This window comes from Lycium ferocissimum, chromosome 2 (assembly GCF_029784015.1).
Source record: "Lycium ferocissimum isolate CSIRO_LF1 chromosome 2, AGI_CSIRO_Lferr_CH_V1, whole genome shotgun sequence".
NCBI classification, from domain to species: Eukaryota; Viridiplantae; Streptophyta; class Magnoliopsida; order Solanales; family Solanaceae; genus Lycium; species Lycium ferocissimum.
In genome coordinates, this window is record NC_081343.1 from 5,134,500 (window position 1) to 5,147,852 (window position 13,353).

Below are 13,353 nucleotides of genomic sequence, written 5' to 3' on the forward strand. Positions count from 1 at the left end.
CTAGTTTCACTAATTTTGACTTATACATTATAAGTACCTTCAGTACCGTATATCATGATCGTCCATGTCAAAAGTACCCCCATTACATTATTTACAACCCAACCTAGAAATATTCCACCGCAAGAGACTCTATGCAACAATAAAACACAATGTTTAGCTAAATAATGAGTTATAATGTTTCATGTCCTAAGAATATATATATCTATTCCGTTCAATTTGGACTTTCTTGTATTCTTTAAGAAATAATAATTGATGTGGGTATTTTACCACAATAATGTTCATATGAATTGATGTTTATTCTTAGGTCTGGGGAAATGATTTGAGAAATAATTAAGCAATTAATGTTAAGGGTAAAACATTAAGAAAAAATATATTTTTCTCTTGATATGCTAAAAGTGATAAGTAAAAATGAAAATATATTTTAGTATAGTTGACAAGTAAAAGTGAACGGAGAGAGTATAATAGTTGAGATAAAAAATATTCCACTAGTAAAAAACCTTGAGATAAAAAAAGATTTTTACAAATAGAAAAGTTAAACTAAATAAAAACGGAATAAAAAATTGATACCAAATGGGTATGAGTTTTACCTTGCCTCAGATAGAAATCCATCTCTTCCTGCAGTATACCAACATCATAATGATTAATTAGGATCAAGGTAATCTAACTTAAGTTGTTAAGGAACTAAACTGGAAAGCTGTTATTGAAAGAATTTTTTATTTTTTTTTAATTTGAAGCAAAGATTAAAGCTTGAAGCAAAGGAAAACAGAACATCACGTAAAGAAGAAGGAAGGTGGGGAGCGCCGGGGGGGCGGGGGGCGGGTTACTGTTGGAAAAGAGAAATAATGTCTTTTTCTTTTTCTTTTTGTAAAATCCTTTTTTTATTTGTTTAAGTTAAATCCACGTGTCTCCGTGTTATTGGTTATTCTAGCATGAATGACACACACTTTTTGTGTTTGGATGCATATTGATTTTGTGTTTAAATGGCATAGTAAAAGTGGTTTTGGAGGGTTCAGATGGTAGGAGTCTCAGTTGAAAGGTCTAAATGGATTTCACGGATAATTTCGAGGGTCAGTGATGATTTCAGCCTATAAAAATTAGTTCTATAAATTTGATTAAATTTAAAATTTAAATACTTTTGATAATATCAGTAGGTGTAATTTCGGTATTTAAGCATTATAAGTACAGGTCCTATAAATGGGAAAATCTTGTTATGTAAACTTGATAAGCATTTCTTGATCCATTAGCTTGTTCTTTTTGAAAAAAGAAAAATAATGAATTTTTTATTCTTAGAAAAAATAATGTCTTTGACTAAGATATATTTAATATATATTCGTATTTGCATTTTATTTTCTAAAATATATTTTGATGTTTCTCATATTTTGAAAAGAACAACAAAGAAGGTATGTGAAACTATTCCTCTTTTCTTCACCTTTTTTTTTTTTTCATTTTTTTCTTTTTCCTTTCCATTTTTCCCTTCTCTTTTTTCTTGTCTCTTTGTTTTTCTTTAATTCCTCTTTTGTTTGTCTCCCTGTATATATTTGAAAATAAAAGTTGTAGCTTACACATTTATTTTTTGGGAATCAAATGATCATGTAAATGTAATATTTGTATGAGCTGATTAAGCAAAAATAGTTTAAAAAAAAAAAAAACTCTTGGTCAGCATGAAATTCTAGGACTTTGTCCGCCTCATTACATACTGTTTGTTTATTGATTGTTGATCTGGTCAGAAACTTCTTTCGATGCCTCTTTGGTTTCCTCCCCTTTAACTTCGATCTCAATTTTACGACTTTTCTCATATTTGTCTCTCTACTTGGTTCTTCACCACATCTGATTTCGATTCTCTATTTTCACTCTCTTACAGACTTCACTCCTCCTTGAGTAATATTTTCTTCAATTGTAAAGGCATAAATAAAATCAAACTAACGACTCTTTCTCACCTCATTTGCCCACCGCATTTGTCCAAATTGTTTTCCGTCGTCGTCTGACACCTATATAACCTTCCACCGTGTGCACTTGCTTCATCGCATGTACTCCATTTCACCAAACCTTTCAAAACTTCCTCTTTTTTTCTTTATTATCAAGCCTTTTTTGGAAAAAAAAGTCACGCCCCGAACCATGGCCTGGGCGTAACACGGCACTCGGTGCCTTACTGCATGTGATCGAGCGAACCACATGGCTTGCTGAATCAACATGGGGCATAAACATGAGTGGAATATAACTTAAACATGATGAGCCTAAATAAACATGAGATGTCATAATAGTAAATAAATTACTTGATTAAAACGTGAATACGGATTGTCATAAATACTGAGCCAAAGATGGCTATACGACTATGAATATTTGACATATCTCGACTGACTAGTCTATGAAACTTACATACGAGTCTCACTAAACCATTTGTAGGGACAAGGCCCCCAAGATACCTTTACGCATATACGAAATAACATAAACAAGATAAAAACCCCAATGAGATGGGCTCACCAATAGCCGGTACGTGCGAGTCCCCAAAGAGCGATCCGTCGTCACCGTAATTACGCATCGTGAAATGCAATCCCCAGTGCAAATAAAGGGGATGTTAGTACACTTGAATTGTACTGGTATGTAAAGCAATTGAATGAAGCAAAGCATAGCACATGAAATAATAGAACTGAAACTGTAAACTGAACATGAACATGAACATGAATATCATCTGACATGAATATGTATGTATAACATGAGTAAAATATTTTAATTCTGTAAAGATATCTGTGGGAGAGCATTAGTATAACCGACATGTAACCACCACGTAAGAACGTGGCGTCTGATCTCTGCCCGACCAGCTAAGCCATTTTGTACCTTGCCGGGGTATAAGATATGAACATGAACATGAATGGATCCAATAACCACAATGGTTAAACATGAAGGTATCGTCCTAACTAGGCGGAGCAATCCTTATCCTATGTTGGCATACGTAGTTTCAGGCTATCTGAGCCTTCTCGGTAATCTGTGCAACTCCCAAAATATGAACATGGATATAGTTGGCTTAGTAGCCCATGAATTATATAACTTGCTTGTAAACATGATTCTTGCTTGTATTACAACATGAAGATAATATATAATATAACTTGTACAAAAACATGGAGACATGTAGGATTTTCATGAAAATAAGCATAATAGTTCATATCTTGCATGTAAGAACCCATGGAATGCAAAGTATGGGTTTTCATGGATTACGGATAGATTCTCAATAACCAAAATGGAACATCAAGAATACAATAATCAATACAAACATGGTATATCATGGTACATAAGCTTAGGATTATCATAAACATGTCTAGAACCCTAGTTTTGGGTGAACTTTGTATAATGATGGAAGAACGTGGCATGAGGAAGAACAATGATGTTCTCACACATAGATAGAAACCCTACATACCTGGTAATACTCCAAACTTGTAGTAAAGGTCTGAACTTTTGTCACACCCCCCCCCCCCTTTGGTGAGGCGTGATTGGCACCCGGCACCTTACGGAAACCGAGCGAACCAACTGATAACTGGTATCCTCTATGTCTCAAACGGCAAAATAAGGACAAGAGACAACTATGAATATAAAATCATGCAAACATATCTATGTAATGGGCCTGCGACGTCCACATATCCACTAACAAGACATAACTGAGTTGTACGCAGGAAATCTGTCATAAAGCCTCTATGAACATGACTGAAGTACACAAGTCGAGACAAGGCCCCCGACATACCCTCTTGTCACAAAAAAAAAAACATATACAACTCAGACTCGGCAATGCTCCAGGAGAGATGGAGCCCACCAATCAAAACTGGTACTCCGAAAGCGACCCTCGCGGAAGATCCTCGTCTCGTCTACTTGCATCTGCGGGACGAACGCAACGTCCACAAGAAAGGACGTCGCACGAACAATGTACCGAGTATGTAAGGCATGAATAGTAGTATGATATCAGAATGAAGATAACATAAGATAAAGTAAGTAGTTATACGTTGTACTTTTCTTAAGATCCCTGTCATGTAAACTACTCGTCTACAGGAAAAACATTTCATACACATCCATACACAACATGCATACATATGCATTCACATATACTTACTATACATACATCTGTCATATCGGTACTCGGCCCTTTCAGACTCGGTGTCATCCTTACCCTGCCCTTTCGGGACCCCGTGGTATCCGTACCCGGCCTTTTCGGGACTCGATGTCATCCGTACTAGGCCCTTTCGGGACTCGGTGTCATACCCAACTGATCAGTGGGAATGCAATGCATACATACATACATACATATACATAAAAATACATAAATGAAATCAACATCATCATTAGCATTAGCATTATCACTATCACTATATCCTTCCTTAGAAGATAAACTATCTTAAGGTGAAGTCGACGATGTCATGGGAGTCTCGAGAATCATGAACTTAGATAGCATTGAAAATAGAATCGTCATCGCTATATCTCACCTCGAAAGAACAAGTATTATGAGGTGAGATCAATCACAAAGAATAGTCTCAAGATCATGAATAAGCTCAATAATATCGTAAGGACCGTGAGATTCATAGACTTCTAGCATTTGTGGAAGCAAGGATATTATGAATATGGCACAAAGGCTTGTAACAAAAGAATCATACCTTTAGAAAGAAAGGGTTTAGCCTTAACATACCTTTCGATCGCCTTAGTCATTCAACGTTTATTCTTCCAAGCTCGCAACTCTACACATAAACCATCCATATTATCATTAGGCTCAATATCATACACTTGTCTCAAGAATTCAAATGAAATCTTTTTAGAATCTGTGCCAAAATTAAGAAAGATCTTCCTATATATATGCCTAGCCCGAAATCACAATCGAAATCAACAACAACAACAACAACAACAACAACAACAACAATACCAACATCAACCACAATACTATCAACACCAATATATTCCATAAAATGTCCCACTCGACATTTGTCCAATTTTTCAACCAACCATAACAACATCCATAATACCATAATCAAAGAATTATATTCAATTTAATCTCAAATTAATCCAAAATTCTCTTTCAAACTCACCTCATGGCCATCAACTTCAATTCAACTCTTTATGATTTTTCTCCTATGATTCTTTCCTCTCTAAGAATTTCTAAACCTTTATATCATCTCAATCATGTAAATAATAATAGGAAAAACATACATTATAGTAGAAGAACTTCACTTTATTCACCACTTTCCAAGATCAAGTTCATTGCCACCTTGAAGAGAAACAAGAACAATTACCTTCCATGGATTTTCTTTGAGGTTTTTGATGTTGATATTCTCTCTTAATAATATGGAAATGTTATGGAAGATTACAGAAGAATTATGGAAAATTATGGAGAGTTATGGAATGTTATGGAAGATGATGGAAAGTGATGGAAGATTATAGAACTCTCAAGAAGTGTGGAGGATGAGAAAATGGTGAGAATTGATGAAAATTAATGGGTTAGAGGGGTATTTATAGGTGTGTGTTGGGTCGGGTTACTGTAGCAGCATTTTCCTGCTCCGTCCGCCTAACTTGTAACGTCCATAATTCACTACTCCAATGTTGTATCGATGAGAAGTTTGTTGCGTTGGAAACTAGATTCGATGAACTTCATTTTAGGCTTTTGAAACACCTTAAAACTCCTAATATACTAGGAGATATACCCCTCCAAAGTTGACTAAAAATCTGCCCAAAATTCTGCCAACTTTTTTTTCAAATTTTCGACAAATTTATTTTCTTCGATATGCTTGGTCCCGGAGTCTCCCATAGCTTATTATATGAACTTAAACCCTCGTAACCTTAAGGTTAGCGCATATAATCTCATATATCCTTGAAGGTAACTCCAGTAACCGTACTTAAAACAACCATTAATACTTATAATTTCAATGTACGAAACTACGGGGTGTAACAACTTTGAAGAAGAATCCCAAAGCCTTAAATCTTGAATTCCTTAAATGGGTTTTCTTGAAAACCCTAGGTTAAGAATGATGAATTCTTGTTTAGGAATCATGGGTACACATTAGAAATGACTTGGAATGCATAGAATAGGCTTATCTTGATGTGTTTCAATGGAAAGAGGAGAAGACTTCGTCCTAAGGCTTGAAGAATGTAAAAAGTGGGAACTAAAACTGATCCCACGTATTTATAGTTTCTGGCTGAGGCGGGTGAAGTACGGCCCATACATTCTGGTCGTACTTGGAGTTCAATTTCCAGCGAACATCAGTATTCGACGGGGGAAGTACGACTTACGTGGTACGTCCCGCACTTTATTATACGGGCCAGAAGAACGACCCCTACATTATGTACGACCCCTACATCATGTATGGCCCATATAATCTGCCCGTACCTCATCTCTAATTTCCAGTGACTTCTGTTATTTTCCAGCGATGTACGCCCACCAATGTACGTCCCGTACATCATTGTACCGCCTGTACAAAATGTTGCAACACATACTTTTACCGTGACGGAGCAAATTTCGAATCCCAACATTTCCATCTTGGTTTCTAAGTCCTGAATCATGAACGTAGCTTAGTTTAAAGGTATGAGGTATTACAATTTAACTAGCATAGAATATCCACTAACACATTCATATCGATCACAAGATAAATTGTAACTATATTTGTTTTAAGTTCAAAGTATATATATATATATATATATGAAAATGGCTATTTTAGTCCCCGTGTTATTGTGTTATTCTTATTTTAATCCATGTGACATCTAACTAAGCACATTTGGCCTTCAATTAAGTAATGCATGTGGTTTTAGTCCTTTTACTACGGAACCAAACTAGAATAATAGACTGTTTAACTCTACGAAGGGCAATTCGGTATTTTTCAAGCTAAAAAATTCCAAGACAAAACAGAAGAGTCGTTCGTCCTGAATGTGTTGTTGTCGCAACTTATATATATGATCAAATCGTGCATGTTTTCAGAATATAAAATCACGACGTAGTTCATGGCTAGGCTGGGTATATTTTGCTCTGATTTTCAGTATATTCAAAGTCTATTCTCAATTTTTTTCTTTTCAATTTTAAGCTTTGTTTTGAGTCCAACATATTTTTTTCTCGGATTTATCTTTTGATACTTCTTCATTAACGTGAAACCTATTCATTGCTCAAATATAATTGTGTCAGATCCCAGAATAATCAAAACTAGTTATAATTCAATTACGATAATTTGATAGTAATTTGTGAGGATTGTGAAATAGAAGATGTCGCAGAAGTCGAAAAACATAACCCCGAGCAGCCACTGCAAATGCTTCCAACTTCACTCTACCTAGATTTTGTAACTTGCAATTTTAGTGTATCAGCATTCATGAGTCGCTAGTTCAACTGTCCCTCGGAGACAGGGTCGAGAAGTACCATGCATGGTTGCCCCCCGTCCTTTCTTTCTATCAGTCTCACACAGCAAGCCACCCCAACCCTATAGCCAAAAAAGGTAAGCGCCTAGCGCGAGCCTTATTTATTAGTTTAGTAAAGTCAAGCTTTATCTCCCTAAAGACTAAAGTAATGGATTAAAAAAGGGGGGGAGTTATGCAACGGGCTATGCCACCCAAACCAACTGAGGGAAGTCACATCCGTCCCATCGCAAGCACCTACAATGTCATGATCACATTGGTTTACCCTAGTTTCTTTGGTAGTTTAACGTACGGTCGCCCTTCCAACAAGAAAAGGTATAAATATGGAAACTTCTCTTTGCCATTTGGATCGGAGAATTTATAGGAAATCGGGTTTTAAATTCCCGAAACCGCACGATTATATAGCCAAAGGAATAGGCCACGCCTAAAATCATCCCAAGCGCTGCTAATGTGGCTACTAAGCTATTTCTTTGGAAAGCTCCCACTAAGATGAGAAATTCCCCGATAAAGCTACCAGTACCAGGTGAACTCATATTGGCCAAAATGGAAGAGAAGAAAATGGTAGAGAGATTCGGCATGGTGCTCACTGAACCTCTATAATATCTAACAAGTCAAGTCTTATGTCGGTCATATAGAACACCAACACATAGAAAAAAGGGCTGAAGAAACTAGTCCATGACTTGACATCGGTAGAATGCTACCTCTAATTCCCTATATGTTTGATAGAGCCAAAGATTCCCCCCCCCGATCGATCGAAGTACGCCGATTACCCCCCGAACCATACAAGATAGTTACCACCTATCATACGTCTTTCTAACTTCACTTCTTTTTCTAGTCGTTCCGCTCCGTCGATCGATGGTAGTATAAGAGATCCAGTAACCCCCCCCGAAATTTTGTACATAATGGTTCCTCGCTTCCTACCCATAGTTAGCATGTATCTCCCCCCCGATCATACTTTAGTATCACATCGTACTCCCTACCCCAACGCTATCTTCCTTATCGTGAACCGGAATATAGTGCATAGGTACTCTTCGATGCAGCGGGGACGAGACGACGTGACATACTACGATCACGTACAGAAGTGCTATCCTTCGTCTCGGCAATATGGAACCTCTCAACAGCTCCCGTTCTTTTATAGGGTCCTATCAGGATAGGTAGGCCCAAGACTTTTCCCTCCCTCCTCCCTCCATAAGACCCTCTTTCTCTTTCCCTCTCGGGACAGAAGATAAGAAAGGATTCATTTTTTTCTTTCATGTGAACGGCCCTATCTTGTATCGAAAGGTTTTTTGTGCTATACACCACGTTGAGAAAGAGCAACCTCCTATGTACCGTACTCTTTTTGTACCTTGAAAGGGGGGATCCTCCTTATGATGCTACGGACAGCTGTCCGAAGTGTAAGGGGTAAACTCGGACTCGGATAGGATAGGATTGTGCGCGCCGGGCCTTCGGGTCTCATATTTTGGCCGAGTTTACCGTACCTCCATCCCCTATGCTAGGCGACCGTAATATTTTATTACGTTCTACCGCTGTTACGCCAGAATAAAAGGTTCCACACGAGCTCCCGTTCTGCGGCGTGGTGGCAGGACTGCTAGGGGAGTGGCTAAAATTGGAATGGAGAAAGTGCAGATGATTAAGGAGGCTATGGTGGCACTTAATGAGAAAAAGCAGATTTTTCGTATCCAATTGTGAAGTAAATGGAACACAATCACAATGATAAGTTACTAGTGAGCTTCAGAAAGTTTTTGGTCTTCAATTGATGAACTCTGCAGGAAGAAAAAGGGATTCATTGTATGGCGGATAATCTAATCAAAATGGTAGGTCTTGAAAGTTTTTAGCTTGAAAATACCGAATTGCCATTCATAGTGTTAACAATCCGTTATTCTATTTTGGTTCCGTTAGTAAAAGGACTAAAAACACACGCATTACTTAATTGAAGGTCAAATGTGCTTGGTTAGATATCATAGGGACTAAAATAGGAATAATACAATAACAAGGGGACCAAAATAGCCATATATATATATATATATGCGAAAACCAGAAGGAAAAATGGATCATATGAGGCATAGGTTCATTTTTTTTTTTAAAATCTCCTATCATTGCTACATAATTAATACTACAAAACAACTCCAAATTTGTAACCACACCTCTAGCCGTAATTTGTTAATTGATGGATAATTTGTAATTGGATTCATTTGTTTCCACCAGAACTACTGGCCAATAGATTTGCAATCATGGTTGATCAATTTGGCAAACCCCGATAAGAAAGGGATTATCAAAAATATTTAGCGGCAAGAGCTGAATTCTTCGAAAACAAATACAATGATGCCGTTGTAATGGAGAATCTTGTTGATTAAGGTGGTGTGGCCAATAGAATCCACCAATTGGAACATACAATAGTAGTATTAAGAGCATATATCGATTTTCATCATTTGTAACTTTATAATTATATTATTAGTAGTAGTCTATATTTCTTTTCATCACATTTGCATGCACGTGATTTGTTTTTTCTTGTTAATTAGTTACTCCACTACTGTATATTGTATGGAGTAGTTTGTAACCATTTCTTTACTTTCTTTTTTTCTTCATATTAGTAACTACAAAGGGCCTATACTTTTTTTTTCAATACTTTTGTTATAGTGTATATCCTTAACAACATAAAGTTTTTAATTTCACATAGTAATATTATTGCTATTATCTATATTAGTAAGGATTAATTTAAGTTAATCATGTGTTTGCAATACAATCTGTAGGATATTGTTGTATAAAATTTATTTACTAATATGAAGATGTGAGTAGTCTAATACAAAATTCTAAAATATTTATGCAATAAAAATAGACAGTTTTTCTTTTCATTTTTTACTTTTTATTTTTCTACAAACTACAATGTTGTCTAAGCGAAGATTAAATCATGAAATTAACAATTAATTTAAAAAATTGGAGTCTCAACTTTTCAGGGGCCTAAAACGAAGGCTTCACTGGTCTCCCCCTTAAGCCACTTCTGAAGTGAACAAATATATAAATCACTATAACGACATCATAATTTAGAAAAATACAATTCAAGTATTAAACTTCAACTCTTCTCGATGAGCTTCTATTTTTTTAAATGTACCATATAAACTCATTAAAAATATTACTAAATACTTTTTTTTACGAGTCAAAAAACAACTACTAAATAACTTATAAATCACTATAGTGACATCATAATTTAGAAAAGCACAATTCAAGTATAAAATTACAACTCTTTTCGATGAGCTTTTATTTTTTGAAACATATCTATAATAAACTCATTTAAATATTACTAAATACTTTTTTTTTATACAAGTCACAAAACAACCACTCAAAAGCTCATCAAAGGCTAACTTATTTTTGGCAGCAATATGAACGTGATGGATATTGATTCACGTGGTTTAGAAACTCTGTTTTTCGGTAGGCGTCAGAGGATAAAGACCTGATGACCAGATCCGAACAATCGACCCCAATAGTAAAACTAAAGGCCGAACAATCGACTCTTTCATCAAACAATAGTTTTATTTAAACTAAGTTCGGATTATTTATATATGTATATAGATAAAAAATATCTTCGACCAAGCGGTGTCGGGTGACACCCCTTGCTCATGTGCTTCCGCTCATCAAACCCTCTTAATGAAGATCGATCGGCAAAGGAGTATCATTTTATTTATTTATCATAGCAATAGTCAAAGGCACTTGAGGGAAGCCATTTGGGAGGGGCTTATGTTGTTGAAAGCCTAGCTCATGGAGTGACGTGTATTCCTTTTTACTATGTTGCTTTTGTACTATGACATTCAGAGTATGATTCTACTGAATTGGCATTTTGATACTTTTAAGAATCAATTTGGCAGACTGATTAATCTTTAATAAGCTTTTGAATATGACACTAAGAGAAGCTACCAAGCTAATATTAACAGATTTGTGTCTTTTAAGCTTGTCTAGTTCGTACTAACGACAGCAAAAAGCTTAGACTATTAAGCACTATGATACAGCAGAAATCAAGAAATTAGAAAGTTCAATGGTAAGAGGGCCAAAAAAACAAAAGTGAAATACGCTAAATAAGTGGCCTGACCATTGAGCTATTTTTGGAAACTTTTCGGCAATCAAAAGAAGCTAGAGAAAGAGAAAAGAAATCTAATAGTGCAGTAGCAAAGCTGGTAAGAAGTTGCTAAAGAAGAAGAGTTGGACATGCGCGAAGAGTGAAAGAGTAAAAATATCAATTGCAGTTTAGATAAATCACGGTTTTTTTGCGCGGAGTGCCCTTCTTTTAAATATATCTCAATTCAATGTTGCAATGAAAGTTTTTGACAAATTATCAATTAAAATCCTTTTTATTTCGTCAAAGGTGTTTGTCTCGAAAACGTAGGAAATTTGCTTTTGCTCGTTTCAATATTTGTTTTTATGTTAAATTGTTATTTGTTGAATTAATATCTTTGTCTTCATCGTTTTTTATATTTAATTGATCCTTTTTTATTTAAAATGATAATGTCTTGTTATAGTGTCTAACTTTAGTTTCATCATGTATATATTTTAGTTTTTTGAATGTCGATTATGAATGTCGTGTTTTAGTTGATTTTGATATGCGTTTTGGTTTTCTCTTTGTTGAATCTATGTTTTATGTTGTTTACGGTGTTTTTATTTAATAATCTTGTGTTTGTTTGAGGCAACATATGACATTCAGAGTTATTGATTTTTAAGCTACTGAATTTATGGCATTTCATGAATTAAGTTAATTTATGTGTGCTTGGTTTTATGGTGTTTTCTTGTTAATAATTTTGATTTTTATGCAATCTTATGTTTTTTTGGTGTTGTTTTGTTAATAATGTTTTGTTTTGGTTATGAAAAATGAAAGTTTGCCTCTCACGGCAGACTGATTAATCTTTAGCAGAGGCTTGTGGTTTCTTTAATGAGCTTATTTTTTGTTTTGGTTATGAAAAATGAAAGTTTGCCTCTCACATACTTTGTAAGAGAAGCTACCAAGCTAATATTAACAGATTTGTAAAGTCTTTTAAGCTTGTCTAATTTTGCTTATGAAAATGAAAGTTGCCTCTAACGACAGCAAAAAGCTTAGATACTTTTCTAGTTCTTAACACTTGCGCTAAATTTTTGTTTTGCTCATACAGCAGAAATCAAGAAATTAGAAAGAAATTCAATGGTAAACACTTGTGTAATTTTTTATTTTGCAATGAAAATGAAAGTTGCCTATAACAACATACTTTGTTCTTTTGTAAATAAGTTCTAATGTAAACTTCGCCAGACCAATACTTGTGTATTTTTTATTTTGCTATGAAAATGAAATTTGCCTCTAACAAGATACTTTGTTGTTTTGAAAGTAAACTTTCTGCCTCCTCCATACTTGTTCGAAACTTTGCACGATTATTTTTTGTCAACCGAAGTTACTATAATTTCAAGTCTAAGTCATTGAGCATTGTATACTAATCAAATGAAGCTAGAGAAAAAGCAATAAATTTGATCAATTCTATGTTGTTGAAAAAATTATGATTCGCAATCTTGAATCTCAACAATAGTGCATAGTATTTGTTGTTATTTTCAAATATTAACAAATCTAAACTTAATAAAGCATGAAATTGGTTACATTCAATTGAAACGTATATATTATATATTTTATCTTTTTTCGATGTTGTAAGAAAATCAAAGAGTTGGACATGCTCGAAAGGTTTTGTTGTTGAAATGATGGATAAGAGTGAAATGTTATGAGTAAAAATATCAATTGCAGTTTGGATAAAAAAATTAAAGACAAAGGGCATTCGAATTGCCCATCTATTTTTGCATAACTTTTAAAAACGAGGACAAAAAATAAATATAAGCCATTCAAGGAAGGCCTGATTAAATTTTTGAAACTATCCTATTCATGCAAAGCTCTCTCATTTTCATATTCTTCATTTCAGTTGCCCGAAGCTTTTGGATAGCAATATTACTTTCAATTCGGATTGTAATCCAACAATTGATCAATAAAAC